Consider the following 14081-nt stretch of genomic DNA (forward strand, 5'->3'; position numbering starts at 1 on the left):
ACACCTGGCTTTCAGGCTCTGCAGGAACTGTCATAGGGAGCAGCTTTTTAGCAAATCATTTTTACCAATCTTGTCTTCCTTGATTTGAGATCAGAGATTACATGGTCCAGAAGGCCAGCGCCCAGAGGTCTCCAGGAAACCTGTGTTTTGTACCTTCCCTGGGAGTGGACAAAGAAGCAAGCTGAGCCTGCCTAAGCCCTGGGACCTCACACTCAGGTGCCCAGCAGAGGAATCTCCCAGCTTCGTTAAGGTGGTCTAGGTTCCAGACCACGGAGGTTGTGGCCTGAAATCTTACTTTGCAGCCAGAATAGAGAGAGAGAGAGAAATAGTTCCTACAGACTCTTCACAGGAGCTCTGCCTTGGTGGGCTCAAAAGTTTGGCCTCTGCATTTTGGCCAAAGGGCATGAATGTCATAAAACCCATGCCAGGAAACTTTTGATGGAAAGCAACTTGGCTGTTTAAGAAAAGAACCACAGACACAGTGCTCGGCATGGAAATGGGCAGATGCACCAATTCAAGTTCCCAGAAGAACAGAAAAAGCAAGAAAATTCTCCCAACACGCTGTGTGACCACAGCAATCTCCAGACAAACTCCGGGCCTTATGTTTATGGGGGAAATGCAGTGAGCAATTCAAAGCTTGGAATGTTATTATGAGCATTATGATTATTATAATAAAAGCTGCAGTATTTTCTTCCTCCTTTCTGAAAACCAAAACAAGCGTCTTTAAGCTTGTCTTTGATAAGAGGTTAAAGATAGCAGGAGGTGCCACCCCGGCAGGCTGCTTCTAACTTATTTATTTACAGAAAAAGAGCACAGATGGTACAAAGCATTCTCCTACCTGCTTTTTGTGCTTAAGGAATGGATTGTGAGCATCTCTTCATGTCAATGTGTATATATCTACATCCTTCCGTATATTTCCTGTAAACTAAGAAACCAAGAGGTCTTCCCTGATGGAAGGAATGGAGTAACCTTGAGGACAGTCTGAAGGTGAGCCCCAAGCCGGCATCCACACTGCTCAATGCTCTGCCAACTATTCCCCCAGGAGGAGCCACCTTTTGGTGGCTTGAGCCCCTCCCCGCTACAACTTCCCCTCACCCTGCTCCGAACTCACTCACAAACTCACTTTTTCCTTTCTAGAGGCTGGAAATGGAAAGCAAAGAAACCATTCTCCGTGGTAGAGTGAATAGCCCTCCTGATTTGCCTGAGAGTGAACTTTTTTTTTTCTTTTTAAAAAAGATTTTATTTATCTATTCATGAAAGCCCAATGCCGGACTCGATCCCAGGACCCCGGGATCATGACCTGAGCCAAAGGCAGATCCTCAACCACTGAGCCACCCAGGCATCCCAAGAGTGAGGGTTTTCCCACGGCATAGGACTTTGAGTTTGAAAACTGGGACAGTCCCAGGAAAACCAGGAGGGTTGGTCACCCTATTCCCAGAATCATGGTGTTGGTAGGGGGAAGGGAGCTAAATCCTGGCTGAGTTGCTGGAGATCCCCTTCTCACAGTTTCACAAAGGTCAAGCTGGAAGTTTCTGGAATGCATAGTTACAGACATTCTCATCAACTGGGCCTGCTTAGGTTCCATGCCTACCCTGGAAACAATTGCCAGGACAGGGAATGGGTGCCTGGGAGGCATAGAATTATCCACCAGGAAAGGAGTCTGGCTCAAGATAACTGACTGCTTCCCACTCAGCACAGCCATCGAATGTCTGAAGCCAGCCACAACCTCTCCCTAGATTCTTTGATTTTTCATCAAATGAGGTGGCTGCCAGGCCCTTCTCCACCCCCGGTCTGTGGGACCTGGGTCCTAGTATCCTCAAAAGAACAGGATTGGGAGCGAGATGGACCCTTGAGTGAAAGAAGCTGTTCACAGGCAGGCGGGATTTGGCTAGGCTAGGGGAGACACCATTCGTGGCTATGAAAGTCAGGAGGCAGGATAAACTTAGGTTTAAGCAGTATGTCAGGAACACTTTCAAATAATATGTTCCATTTTTTTGGAAGTCAGTCTTTTAACGCCTTTCCACGTATAATGCCTATACATTTTTTTAAAAAAGGTTTTATTTATTTATTTATTTATTTATTTGAGAGAGAAAGAGAGTGAGTAGGGGAGACTCAAAGGAGGGAGGGGGAAAGAGAAAGGCTCTTCAAGCAGATTCCCCATGGAGCATGGAGTCTCATGACCCTGAGATCACGATTCTGAGATCATAGCCTGAGCCAAAATCAAGAGTCAGGCATTTAACTGGCTGAGCCTTCCAGGTGCCCCATAATGCCTCTACATTTAAACCAGTGAATCTAATTACAAATCTGGAGAATACACAGTAAGTACACAACTTTCCATGTTTCCAGAACTTCTGGACATTCTGTGGTACATTTATTGTACTTTTTTTTCCATCTTAACAGACTCAATAATTTCAATTTAAAGATACTTCATCTGGGGGATGCCTGGGTGGCTCAGGCTGTTAAACATCTGTCTTCAGCTCAGGTCATGATCCCAGGGTCCTGGGACCGAAATCAGCATCAGGCTCCCTGCTCAGCGGGGAGTCTGCTTCTCCCTCTTCCTCTGCCTCTTCTCCAGCTTTTGCATACTCTCTCTCTCTCTCTGTGTCTCAAATAAATATAAATAAATAAATAAAAAATAAAGGTATTTCACCTGAAAACATAACGAGCTTATTATTTGAAAATGTAAGTAGCATACACTTTAAAAAATAAGTAATTGAATAAATGAATGAGGGAGGACAAAATATAAATCTCCCATGCAGAAAAATTCCAAATAATCTATGAACATACTCCACCCTCAAGGCTCCCTGGTACTTAACCCTTACCCATTGGTTGTGCATAGTGACTTCCTTCCCAAAAAGCACAGCTGAAAAGTGAGAGAAAAGAGACGCTTGATAGTGGAGAAACATGACTAGCATGACCTCACCCAGGTGATTTTGTTTATTTATTTTTAAGATTGATTTAATTTGTTTATTTATTTGAGAGAGAGAGAGAGAGAGCATGAGCAGGTATGGCAGAGGGAGAGAGAGAAGCAGGCTCCCTGCCAATGCGGGGCTCGATCCCAGGACCTCAGGATCATGACCCCAGCCAAAGACAGATACTTAACCGACCGAGCCACCCAGGCACCCCAGCCAGGTGACTTTAAAAGAAAAGAGTTTCCCGTGTTTCCTGACTTTGCCAACACCTTATGCAACTGTGGGGAAGTAGTTTGGCCCTCAAGTCAACCAGCTCTGGGTTCCAATCTTACCTCCCCGTGTTGGCAGGGGAGTCACTTAACCTCACTGAGGCTCAGATTCCTTGTCTGTAAGTGGGAGGAGGATTAGAATACAGTGACAGGGGATCCCTGGGTGGCTCAGCGGTTTAGTGCCTGCCTTTGGCCCAGGGCGCAATCCTGGAGTCCCGGGATTGAGTCCCATGTCGGGCTCCCGGCATGAAGCCTGCTTCTCCCTCATCCTGTGTCTCTGCCTCTCTCTCTCTCTCTCTCTATCATAAATCAATCAATCAATCAATCAATCTTTAAAAAAAAAAAAAAGAATACGGTGACATATGTCAGCCCTTAGTGAAACTGAGTGCTTGAGAGATGTCTGAGTACACTTGGAACCAGCTCCCGGTGCCAGAATAGAGCGCAGGGGCTGGCTCAGCAAAGGGTCATCCTGCACCACTGCCCCAGACAGGCGGTTCCCCTCATGCTCCCAGATCCACCCATCCATTCATTCATTCTCTGCTAAAGGCAGCAAGGTCAAGAGCCTTTCAGACGCTCCTGCTCAGTCCAGCTAGAGGTGGTTTGCACAAAGGTCTGCTAGGACCCAGAGGGGACACTTTGTAGAACACAATATTCATGCCAGCATCTCAGACCACAAACCCCAAGAGTCTGAGTGTGGAGACACTCAGGAAGTCTGAAGGGTCCTCTCACCCACAGGGGCCCAGCTCAGCTCTCAGGAATGGTGTGCATCAAAAGGCAGGAAGACCTTGCAAGTCTGTCCCATCAAGCCACCAGACGCTGGTTACCTTTATGTGGTTGCACAAAAGGTCGAGTTCTCCAGGAGGAGTGAGGTGATCTGTGACCCTCGGAGCTGGGGTGAACCAAGGCCTGAGAAGCAAGGCTACCACAGGAAGTGGGGATTCTCCTGCTGAGAGAGGGACTTGGAGCCGGAGCCAGAGCCAGGGCCTCTGCTCCCTCAGGGAGTAAGAGGTATTTTTGTTCTTGTTTCCTTTCCTCTCTTCTTTTTCTCCCTCATACATTCCCCAAGGAAGTATTAAAAATGTACTGCAAACCCCAGAACAGACAAGAGTGGGCAACCTTCCTTTAAGACCTGACGTGTTGAAGGCCCAGTCCTGGCCAGTCGCCCTCCTCCTGCTGGCTGTGCCTCAGTGCTGGCTGAGGGGCCCAGGGCACCAGCTCCCTGTCCCTGGCTTCCTGGGGAGGGGGAGAGAGAGGTAGAGCCAGGCCATCAAGTCAGGCTTAGTCATAATTGCCCGTCTGGAGTTCTCTGCCTGCGAAGAAAGAAAAATCTCTCAGTGGGCTGAAGGAGAACTTTGTAGATGGAGGGAGAAGTAACAGCAGGTTCGCCAGGGATGACTGCAGGCTTTCTGAAAGGCCGCTATAGGTAAAAATTCACTGGTGGTCCCAGGATTCCTGCTTAGGACAGAAGCAACCCAAAACATGAAAGAAAGGACAAGAGAGGGACACCTGGGTACCTGGGTGGCTCAGTGGTTGAGAGTCTGCCTTTTTTTTTTTTAAGACTTTATTTATTCATGAGAGAGAGAGAGAGAGAGAGAGAGGCAGAGATACAGGCAGGGAGAGAAGCAGGCTCCAGGCAGGGAGCCTGATGCGGGACTTGATCCCAGGTCTCCAGGATCAGACCTTGGGCTGAAGGTGGCACAAAACCACTGAGCCACCCAGGGATCCCGAGCGTCTGCCTTTGGCTCAGGTCATGATCCTGGGGTCCTGGGATCGAGTCCCACATCAGGCTCCCCACAGGGAACCTGCTTCTCCCTCTGCCTATGTCTCTGCCTCTCTCTGTGTGTCTCTCATGAATAAATAAAATCTTTTTAAAAAAAGAAAGAACAAGAGAGCAGAATATGAGGAGGGACAGGGAGGCAGAGAAGGAGACCCAAGGCCACCGTAGGGACAGAGGGCAGGGCCTGCTCAGGGCTACGGACGCTGCTAGAAGCTTGAGTAATCACTGCTCATTGCATCTTCATAGCATTTTACAGATAAGAAAACTGAGACCCATGAGGGACCACAGGCCGTGATTAGCTGAATCAGATTTGAAGCTAGGACTGTTGGACTCCAGCGTCCAGGCTTTTCTACAAATCCGTGCTCCGTCAGGAGCTGCCTCAGAGCTGCAGGCTGCCTGCTTCGGGTCCACGTTTGATCCAGGCCTGCTTTTCGTTACTTGTGATTTAAAAAATAACCATCACACAAAAAAACGTTTTAAGTAATAAAGTAAAGTCGACATATATTGACAGGGTACATATCAAATAGGAGCCAAAGAAACAGCAGCTTAAACGAGTGAAGTTTCCAAAGGCTCTCTGTTAGCAGTCATTAGTTGTCAGGGATTCTGGCTCTTTCTCTCTTGTTGCTGCCCCTTCCCGAGGGGATGGCCTGAGGTGGTTCAAGCCCACTGTGTTCCCATTCCCGGCAGCAGAAAGGGAAGGGAGGGGAGGCGGGGCATACCTTTCCTTAGGGCACCGCCTGGGGCTTGAACACATCATTTCTCCTCACATTTTATAGACCAGACTGTAGTCATAAAAGCCACATCTAGGGGCAAATGGATGACAGATGAGTCTGAAATACCGCTGGGCAGCCAGGGAGGCCCAGCGTGAAGGGCGTCTCCTGCCCCCAAGCAACTGGCTTCATTACCCCAGCATACCCTGCAAAAGTATGACTTTCTAGGGGCACCTGGCTGGCTCAGTCCGAGGAGCATGTGACTCTTGGGATTGTGAGTTCGAGCCTTGCATTTGGCTCAGGCATTACTTTAAAAAAAAAAATCAAAAGTATGTATGTATTATGTGCAAAAGTTGGGCTTTTGCACTACCTGCGGGGAGCCTGATATGGGACTTGGTCTCAGGACCCCAGGATCACAACCTTGAGCCAAAGGCAGACACTCAGCCACTGAGCCCCCCAGGTGCCCCAGCACAAGGACATTTCTTCCAAAACTAATTGCAACTGGGGAAACCCTTCCTTTAATTGGCTAGAAAATAAACAACAGATTTAAACATCTTAACAATATATTTGCCTAATGAATTCATCAGGGAATAAAAACGAAATTAAAATGATCAAGGAGGAGGAGCCTGGGTGGCTCAGTTGGTTAAGCGTCTGCCTTTGGCTTGGGTCATGACCCTGGAGTCCTGGGATCCAGCCCTGCATTGGGCTCCCTGTTCAGTGGAGAGTCTGCTTCTCCTCCTCCCTTTGCCCCTCCCACTTCTTGTGCAAGCATGCACACTCTCTTTCTCAAATAAATAAATAAAATCTTGTAAAAAAATTTTAAAAATTAAATATCAAGTAAGATTTATCACTGGAATTCAAGGATTATTAAACATCAAAATGATAATAATAGCCTGGCTGGACATTTGTCCCTCCAAATCCACTCTTCACCTCTCCCCATCCTACTCTCTGTCCTTGGATCTTGTCTTCCAAGGATCATGTCAGTGGGCCTTCTCCCTCTGGCTTCTGATAGGCCCAGCCAGTGGGGGTGCCAAGAGAAGACAGGAGGAGGGGCGGAGGGCACAGATGGGGCGCTGACTCCTCCAGCAGCCTGAGGGGAAGCTGCATCTGTTCCCTGAAGGTCATGGCTCCTATCAGACCTCTCCATCCCTGGACTTCAGTGATCATTACTACCTTTCCCTTTCAGGCCCAGGCATGGCAAAGAAAGCATTCCTCTATTACCAGCTTTGGCATTCTATTCTATTCCTTGCTGTTTTCCTCACCTTCCTCTCATTAAACTCTCTTCAAATCGCCCAGTTGGAGTGTGCCACCTGTTCCCTGCTAGTAGTGGGGACCAGGAGTGGCCCAGTGCCAAAGGCAGTCCCTCAGATGGAATCCTGAGATTAGACTGCTCATATATTTGAGGAGAGCAACCATAATTTCCTTGAAGGGAATGATGGGCATGGAATGCGTCCCGTGAAATCAGCAGCATTATAGTCACTCAACTTATGGGCAGTAGCAGGGACGAGAGGCAGCTGGTGGATAAAGCACCAGGATTTGCAGTGACTTGGGCCCTTAGTTACTAGAACAATTTTGCTCGTTTCACTGATCATGGTTACTTGGCTTCTTCTGGCAGTCCTGAGGAGGACACACCGGAAAAAGGAAAAATTGAAAGTCATGGTTGTCGAACTAAGAATGCAGTGGTCAGTGAGAAAGGCTTGGTGGTAGCTTTGAAGAAGCCCTCATCTTCTGTCCTTGCAGATAGATGTAGCTGAAGACAGAGCCCACGGCCTCACTGTACATGTAGCAGAAACCTTGAACTCTCAAATTCCCTGAACCTCCCCTGTCAGCTCAGGTGGTCCTTCCCTGTCTGGAGGGACTTGACCTTGCACTGCCCTGGAGGCTCTAGTGACCACTCCGGACAGCTGCTTCACAGAGGGGATGCCAAATCTCCTCCTCAATCTCCCAGGCGCGAAAGGAGAGTTAGATCCCAACACATCTGATGGGGAAGTTCAAGTCCTCTGCCAGAAGGTGATAGCCTATACACAGAAAGAGTTGCAGGACCAAGGGCACCTGGTTGGCTCAGTTGGTTAAGCATTTACCTTCAGTTGGCCCAAGTCATGATCCCAAAATTCTGGGTTCAAGTCCCACACTAGGTTCCCTGCTCAGTGGGAAGTCTGTTTCTCCTTCTCCCTCTCCCTCTGCCTCTCTCCCCAGCTTGTGTGCTCTCTCTCTCAAATAAATACAATATTAAAAAAAAAAAAAAAAAAGAGTTGCAGAACCTTGCCAATTCAAATCAAGAGTCTTGGGAGCATATATGGAAATGGGTTCTACACATCATAGCCCAAGGAGGGTAAATACAAGGCTTCCTTGGGCTGAATTTGCTGACATGAATATACTCACTCAGGTTTGGGCTTTGGAGTTAGGCATGAATAATCTCCTACAATGGCTAATTCAGACTGGATTTAATAGCGACCTAAAGTTAATGAGGTTGAGATGCCAAAAAATCCCTGGCATGTTAAGTGTAGAGGAAGGAGTCTGAAAGCCCAAAGGAATAGGAATGTTCAATGCTCAAGTGAATCGATTATATGTGACCTCTCAGCCACTCCCAGCCATATCTCCCTTCCTTCACCCTAAGGCCTGGAGGACATTCTTTTCATCAAGATGTTAACAAATGCATTGTGACAGGAGCACCACTGTCTTTCAGGAGCTCTGTGGTGACTATCATTGTAGGCGGGAGATGAGGTCTGGGAAACTACAAAGAAATGAGCCAAAAAAAAAAAAAAAAGAAAGTAGCCAAATCCCAGAAGGGTAGAGGTCAGGTGGGTGTTTGTCAGATATCACATGGCACAATTTCTTCATAAACAGCAGAGGGGAATGGGAATCAGGGTGTACTGCCAGTGATAGCCAACTGATCACAGGGTTCCTGGGAATTAAGTAGATAAGCCACCTCTTAAGGTGCCACTTGACATAAGGAGGAAAAATTCCAGGTCGGGGTGAGGGAGGAGCGGGGGGGGGGGGGGGGGGTCAAGGCAGGAACTCAAGTGAAAGGATTACTTAAAAATAAAATCCTTAAAAAATAAAAAATAAATTTAAAAAACCAGTCTTTCCTTTATCTTGCAACTTTCGTTGCCGTGGTAGGGATTCATGATTTCCTTTGCAGTTCCCAGACCTACCAGGTCACAGACCAAAGTCCCATTGACTGAGGGAGAAGCAGTCACATGTATATACTGTGAATCTTTCCCCAAACCCTCCTAGAGGGTCTCAGGGCCACTTACCAGAGTGGCTGTGCACTGGGGAAGAGGAAACACCCAGACTTTCTAGGGGTTGTTAAATACTGGCTCTAAATTCTAAATTGATGTCTCTGGAGACCCTAAATACCACTGTGGTCTACTGGTCAGAATAAGAGTTTATGGAGACCAGGTGCAAATGGAATCGTGACCCAAGTCTAGTATCCTGTGATTATTTCCCTAGTCCTTGAATGTATTACAGGAAGACATACACTTAGCGTGGTAGGTCTACCTACCTACCACAAAGATGTCTACAGTCTAATCCCCAGAACCTGAGAATATGTTGCAGATCATGGCAGAGGAGAATCAAGGTGGCAGATGGAATGAAGCCCACTAATCAGATTATCTTAAAATAGGGAGATTATCCTAGACAACATGGTCCCAACGTAATCACAAGGGTCCCTAAATGTGGAAAAGAGAGGCAGAAGATTCAATGTCAGAGTAATGTGATGCAAAGACTTGCCCAGCCATTGCTGGCTTTGAAGATGACGAGGCCACAAGCTAAATAATGCACATGGTCTCTAGGAGCTAGAAGAGGCAAGAAGTGGATTTCCCCAGGGGAGGCTGGCTGTTGGTAGAGCATGTAAATCTTGGTCTCAGGATTGTGAGGTCGAGCCCTATGTTGGGTGTAGAGATTACTTGAAAATAAAATCCTAAATAAATAAATAAATAAATAAATAAACCAATCTTTCCTTTAAAAAATTAAAAGAGAAAGAAAAAAAATGGGTTTCCCCGAGAGCCTCCAGAAAGAAATTCAGCCCTATTGACACCTTGATTTGAGCTCAGTGAGATGAGACCATGTTACTTCTGACCTCCAAAACCCTAAGATAACAAATATATGTTGTTTTAAGCCACATAATTTGTTACTGTTTGTTACAGCAGCCACAGAATAACACCCGGTAAGGGACAGAATCCCCACAGCGGTGCTCTGACCCAGGCAGTGAGGGTCTTAGCGTAAGAATGGCCAAGTAGACGGGACGCCTGGGTGGCTCAGCGCTTGAGTGGCTGCCTTTGGCTGCGGCAGGATCCCGGTGCCAGGATCGAGTCCCACGTCGGGCTCCTTGTGAGGAGTCTGCTTCTCCCTCTGCCTGCGTCTCTGCCTCTCTGTGTCTCTCATGAATAAATAAAATCTAAAAAAAGAAAAAGAAAAAAAGGAATGGTCAAGTAGAAGTTGTGGAATATTCCCTGTTCCCAATGGCCCCCCTCCAAGATGTCAAGCCAAAACCAGCTCTACACCCTAAAGAAAGTGCAGTAATCAGCGCTACCAGCAAAGACCTGAAAGATGCAGGGACAGCCATTCCTACCCCATGCCCACAGAGCATGCCTGCGTGAGTGGCATAAGCCCCCTGTGGTAACAGAGAATGTCAGGAGACTAATTAAGCAGGTGCCAGTTGCGCCCACCAGAGCTGCAATGCTAGGCACCTAATACACAGCTACTCACCAGAAAAACACTTAAAAAAAAACTGAAGTAGGGACACCTGGGTGGCTCAGTGGTTAAGTGCATCTGCTTTCAGCTCAGGGTGAGATTCTGGAGTCCTGGGATCGAGTCCCACGTCAGGCTCCTTGCATGGAGCCTGCTTCTCCTTCTGCCTATGTCTCTGCCTCTCTCTTTCATGTCTCTAATGAATAAATAAATAAAATCTTTGATTAAAAAAAATCTTTAAAAAAAGTATAGTATAGTGTAGAAGTATAGAAGTATAATTGACATGCAATGTTATATTAGTTTCAGATGTACAACATAGTAGTTCGACACTTCTACACATAGCTCAGTGCTCACCACCACAAGTACGGTCACCATCTGTCACCATACAACATTATTACATTATTGGCTCTATTCCCCATGCTGTAGTTTTCATCTCTCTGACATAATTACTTTATAACTGAAAATTTATACTTCTTTCTTTTTAGGAATGGAGGGGCAAAAGGAGAGGGAGAGAGAATCTTAAGCTGGGCATGGAGCCTGACTCAGGGCTTGATCTCAGGACCCTGAGAGCATGACCTGAACCAAAATCAAGAGTCAGGCACTTAACTGATTGCACCACCCAGGCACCCCTGTAAGTTTATACTTCTTAATTGCCTTCACCAGTTTCACCATCTCCCCACGCCCCTTTGTCCTCTGGCCACCACCACTCTGTTCTCTGTATTTATGACTGTTTCTGGGTGGTTTTGTTTTGTTGTTTGCAGAAAAATGTTTTTCCTCATACCCATCAGTGAAGAAACTTAGAAGCTGGGGTCAATACAAATGATCTTTACTGTTTTGCCTTAGGACTCCATCAGCTATCTTTCTGCCATCTTGATCTAGTCCAGGAGGCTTTAATTACCTTGATAACCCATAGAATATCATGCTGGTCCATTATATTGATGAGCTGTACATAGTATTCACCCCAGATATCTCAGTAAGTCACATGCCTGCCATGTGGGAGAGAAACCCAATGGCTTTCAAAGCCTGCCTTATTGTGAAGTTTTTAGGATCCAACAGTTTGGGGCACACCAGAACATCTCTTCCAAGGTAAGGGACAAGTTGTGTTATGCATTGCCCACCATGAAGCAAAAGGTGCACGCCTGGTGAGCGGGACTTCTGAATTTTGGAGATGGCATGTACCACAAGTGGGCATGCTACTCTGGGTGACCTACAAAGCTGCTGTGATGGGGCCTGAAAGGGCTCCGTGATAGTCCAGGCCACCATTCAGGCTGCCCTGCCTTGGGGCGTTTTGACCTAGCACGCCTAATGCAACCAGAAGTATCTCTGGCCAACACAGATACTCTAAGGAGTGCTGACAAGGCCCAACAAAAGAATGATAAATTGGAGAAGGTCACGCCCTCATTTACTAATAAATTGTTCTCCATTTGAACAGTAGGTCTTGTTTTGTTACTGGACCCGAGTACAGTGTGAACACTTCACCACAGGACACAAAGTGACATGCACAGCAGCTTTCCTGCATCCTCTTACAAAATGCAGTTGGTATATCTGGATCCAGGCCTGAGAGGGTCCAGAAGTCAGAAGTAAACTATATAAGTGGATGACAAAGAGCTCCTACTGCTCTTCCATCTCTCCCTCTACCCCTACCTGGAGACTCAAGGCAATTTCCTTATGACCAGTTAACAGAGGAGGAAGAAGAACCAGTAGGCCTGGTTTCTGGCTGAGTCAGTACAGTATGCTGACCTCAGCAGGAAGCAGATGACTACTGTGCTGCATCCCACCCAAGCATGGCCCCGAACAACAGTGGTGAAGGAAAATCTCAGTGGGCAGAATTTCAGATCAAACATGTGGTTGTCCTCTTTGTGTGGAATCGAATACGGCCTGTGGTATGAATCCACGCTGATTCACTGGCAGTGGCTAATGGGTTGGCTGGCTGGTCAGGAGCTTGGAAAGAACAAGACTGGAAAATTGGTGACAAGGAGATTCTGGATGGAAAAGAGACGTGGTTCGACCCTTTAGAATGGGCCTAGAGTGTGAAGACATTCATGTCCCACATGTATGCCCAACAATGCCCATATATAAGCCCATAAATGAGGTAGACAGGATGACTCATCCTGTGGATATCGTTTGGGCTCTTTCTCCAAGCATACCAATGCTTCCTCAATAGCCCACGGCCAAAGTGGCCATGGCAGCTGGACTGGAGTCCATGCACGGACTCCACAACTAGTCTTCCCCTTACCTGGGCTGATCTGTCTACTGCCACTGCCAAAGGCCCTTTCTGCAAACAGAGGTCAAAACTTACTTTCCAACATGGCATCATTTCCAGGGTGGAGGGACCAGCCAGCCACTTGGGAACATGTTAATTATATGGGACTCATGGACAGGGCTGTGCTTTGTCCTCACAGGAACAGATGCATATTTCAGGTTCAGGTGATCTTCCCTGCTTGTAGTGCTTCTGCCAGTACCATCATTTGGGGATCTACAGAATAGCTTATTCATCACTGTCTATTCCACACAATGGCATCTCCAGCCAAAGAACCCTTGTAAAGCAAAAGAAGCATAATGGGGGCTCACATTCACAGAATTCACTGGTCTTAACACATGTCCTGCCACTCAGAAGCAATTGGCTTGAAGGAAGGTGGAATGGCCTGCTGAAGGCTTAGTTACAGGGCCAGCTAGGAGACAACGCCTATGGGGTCAGAGTGTTGGCCTACAGGATGCATTTTATAGCTTTAAAAAGCTACCCAATGACTATAGTTAACACTGCTGTGTAGTATATTTGAAAGTTGTTTAAAAAGTAGATCCAGTTGGTTAAACATCTGCTTTTGGCTCAGGTCATGATCTCTGGGTCCTGGGATCGAGCCCCACATCTCTTTCAAATGAATATTTTTTTTTTATAATTTTATTTATTTATTTGCGAGAGAGAGAGAGAGAGAGAGAGAGAGAGAGAGTACAAGTGGGGGTAGAGAGAGGCAGAGGGAGAGAGAAGTAGACTCCCTGCTGAGCCAGGAGCTCCATGCAGGGCTCAATCCCAGGACCTCAGGATCATGACCTGAGTCAAAGGCAGATGCTTAACTGACTGAGCCACCCAAGTACCCCTTAAATGAATAAAATCTTCAAAAAAAATTAATTAAAAAAAGATCCAAAGAGTTCTCATCACTAGAAAAATTTTTTGCCTTTTTTTTTATATCTATGAGATGATGGATGTTAATACACTTACTGTGGTAGTGAGTTTGCAATGTATAAGTCAAGTCATTATTGTGTACACCTTAAATGTATACAGTTCAACACTAGCTCTAAGATACTTAAGCATAAATCTAACAAAATGCATTCACAACCTCTATGGAGAAAAAAATCTCCAACCATTATTGAAGGACATAAGACCTATATTTAGAACTGGAGAAATATAATCTGTTCAGAGACAAGAAGACTCAAAATTGTAAAGATGCCATTTTCCCCCAAATAAATTTATAATCTACAATGCAACTTCAACAAAAATTCAAATAGGTTTTTTTTTAAAGATTTTATTTATTTATTCTTGAGAGAGAGAGAGAGAGAGAGGCAGAGACACAGGCAGAGGGAGAAGCAGGCTCCATGCACCGGGAGCCCAACGTGGGATTCGATCCCGGGTCTCCAGGATCGCGCCCTGGGCCAAAGGCAGGTGCCAAACCGCTGCGCCACCCAGGGATCCCCAAATAGGTTTTTTAAAAAGACTTTATGTATT

Source organism: Vulpes lagopus, chromosome 12, assembly GCF_018345385.1.
Source record: "Vulpes lagopus strain Blue_001 chromosome 12, ASM1834538v1, whole genome shotgun sequence".
Lineage (NCBI taxonomy): Eukaryota > Metazoa > Chordata > Mammalia > Carnivora > Canidae > Vulpes > Vulpes lagopus.